This window comes from Carlito syrichta, unplaced genomic scaffold, assembly GCF_000164805.1.
Source record: "Carlito syrichta isolate Samal-C Ts95f unplaced genomic scaffold, Tarsius_syrichta-2.0.1 Scaffold304253, whole genome shotgun sequence".
Lineage (NCBI taxonomy): Eukaryota > Metazoa > Chordata > Mammalia > Primates > Tarsiidae > Carlito > Carlito syrichta.
The window spans coordinates 36,269-39,073 of NW_007248349.1; the positions used below are offsets into that span (position 1 = coordinate 36,269).

A 2,805-nucleotide genomic window follows, 5' to 3' on the forward strand; every position below is an offset into this window, starting at 1 on the left:
GCCTTCCGAGTAGCTGGAATTACAGGCGCGCGCTACCACGCCCGGCTGATATTTTGATTTGTTGTAGAGATGAGGTCTGGCTGCCCAGGCAGGTCTCGAACCCGCAGGCACAGGCAATCTACTCACCTCAGCCTCCCAAAGGCATGGGATTACAGGCTGAGCCACCGAGCCCGGCTGTTGCTCATTTTTTAATGCAGTGTATGAAAGTTTCAGGTCTTCTTTATTCTTACTGTATTTGGTAAGGGCAATCTTTTAAATTTTGGACATTTTAGAAGACATGTAGTGGTATTTCATTGTGGTTTTAATTTGTAATTTCCTAATTACTAGTGATGTTGGGCACCTTTTTTTTTTGCTTTCTGTATATTTTCTTTGGGGAAGTAGTGCTTTCAAATCTATTTTCCATTTTAAAAATTGAATACCGGGTAGTGTGTTTTCTTATTGTTGAATTTGAGAATTCTTTATATATTTTAGATATGAATCTTTACTCAGAGCTGTGCTTTGCAAAATTTTCTGCCAGTCTCTTCATTCTTTTAACAATGTCTTTGAAGAGCAGGAAATTTATTTTGATTAAGTCCATTGTATCAGAACAATTTTTTTATGGCCTGTGCTTTTGGTTTTCTGTGTTAAAAATCTTTATCTAATCCAACATCACAAAGATTTTTTTCCTGTGTTTCCTTCTACAAGTTTTATATAGTGCTAGGTTTTACATTTAGGTCTGTGATCCATTTTGAGTTAATTTTTGTATAATTATGAGGTATAGATCCAAGTTCATTTATCAGCATTTGAATATTCAGTTGTTCCAGCACCATTTGTTGAAAAGGCTATCTTTTTCTCTGCTGTATTGCTTTTGAGCCTTTGTCAAAAATCATCTGAACATATACATATGGGTTTATTTCTGGAGCTTTTATTCTGTTCCATTGATCTCTGTCTGTCTTTACTACAATACTATAGTGTCTTGATTACTATAGCTTTATAATGCTTCTTAAAATCAGATAGTGTAGTCCTCCACCTTTGTTCTTTTTTTCCAAAGTTTTTTTTAATTCTGATTTCTTTTTTTTTTTTTTGAGTTGGAGTCTCACTCTGTCACCCAGGCTGGAGTGCAGTGGTATGCTCACGGCTACCTAGCCTCGACCTGCTGGGCTCAAGCAATCCTCCCACTTCAGCCTTCCAAGTAGCTGGAACTATAAGCATGTGCCCCCATGCCTGGATGATTTTTTGATTTACTGTAGAGATGAGGTCTCACCAAGTTGCCCATGCTGGTCTCAAACCCGTGGGCTCAGGCAGTTCTCTCACCTCAACCTCCCAAAGTGTTGGAATTATAGGCGTGAGCCACCATGCCTGGCCTCTATTCTGATTTCTTTCGCATTTTCATATGAACTTTAGAATCAGCTATTGATTTCTATTAAAAAAAAAACCTATAAGGATTTTGACTGGGTTTGTTTTAGAGTTGTCATTCAATTTGGGGATGCTGACATCTTAACAAGTAAGATCAGTATTTGTTGTTCTGTGCCTGGTTTATTTCACTTAATGTTCTTCAGGTGGACCCATGAACAAGCTATATCACTCTCATCTGTTTTTGTCTTGTAATTTCATTCAGAAATATTTGTGGAGTCTTTAGTATACAGGTCGCTTACACCTTTGGCTTGATTTATTCTTTTTTTGTGTGTGTTGGAGTCTCACTCTGTCACCCAGGCTGGAGAGGGCAGTGGCATGCTCCTGGCCACTGCAGCCTCGACCTGCTGGGCTCCTGCGATCCTTCCACCTCAGCCTTCCAAATAGCTGGAACTAAAGGCACGTGCTACCACGCCAGGCTAATTTTTGATTTATTGTAGAGATGAGGACTTGCCAAGTTGCCCGGGTGGGTCTTGAACTTGTGGGCTCAGGCAATCCTCTTGCCTCAGCCTCCTAAAGTGCTGGGATTACAGGCTGATCCACCGAGCCTGGCCTTGATTTATTCTTAATGGGTTTTTTTTGTTGTTTTTTTTTGAGTTGGAGTCTCACTCTGTTGCCCAGGCTGGAGGGCACTGGCACGCTCCTGGCCACCGCAGCCTCGACCTGCTGGGCTCCGGCCCTCCTTCCGCCTCAGCCTTCCAAGTAGCCGGAACTACAGGTGCGCGCTACCCCGGCTGACTTTTTGATTTATTGTAGAGATGAGGTCTCGCCAAGTTGCCCAGGCGGGTCACGATGATTTTTTTTGAGTTGGAGTCTCACTCTATCGCCTGGGCTGGAGTGCAGTGGCACACTCATGGCCACCCCAGTGTTGACCTGCTGGGCTCTGGTGATCCTTTCGCCTCAGCCTTCCAGGCAGGAACTATAGGCGTGTGCTACCACGCCCAGCTTATTTTTTTTATTTTTTTATTTTTATTGTAGGGACGTGGTCTTGTCAAGGTTCCCGGGCTGGTCTCTTGAATCTGCAGTGCACTTGCCTTGGCCTTCCAAAGTGCTGAGATTACAGGCTGAGCCACCAAGCCCAGCTAATGCTTATTTTTTTTTTTTTTGAGTTGCAGTCTCACTCTGTCGCCCAGACTGGAGTGCAGTGGCCGCTCCCAGCCACTGCAGCCTTGACCGGCTGGGCTCCGGATATCCTTCCATCTCAGCCTACCAAGTAGCTGGAACTACAGGCGTGCACTACTACACCTGGCTAATTTTTTGATTTATTGTAGAGATGAGGTCTCACCAAGTTGCCCAGGCGGGTTGCGATGCTTAAATTTTTTTTTTTTTTTGAGTTGGAGTCTCACTCTGTCGCCCAGACTGGAGTGCAGTGGCCGCTCCCAGCCACCGCAGCCTTGACCGGCTGGGCTCCGG

At 44.0% G+C, this 2,805-nt stretch overlaps 1 protein-coding gene across 3 annotated transcripts in view; it reads left to right on the forward strand.

Moving 5' to 3' along the window:
- MAPKAPK5 (mitogen-activated protein kinase-activated protein kinase 5) overlaps nucleotides 1-2,805 on the forward strand; it is a 49,063-nt gene that overhangs the window by 32,935 nt on the left and 13,323 nt on the right. The window lies entirely within an intron of this gene.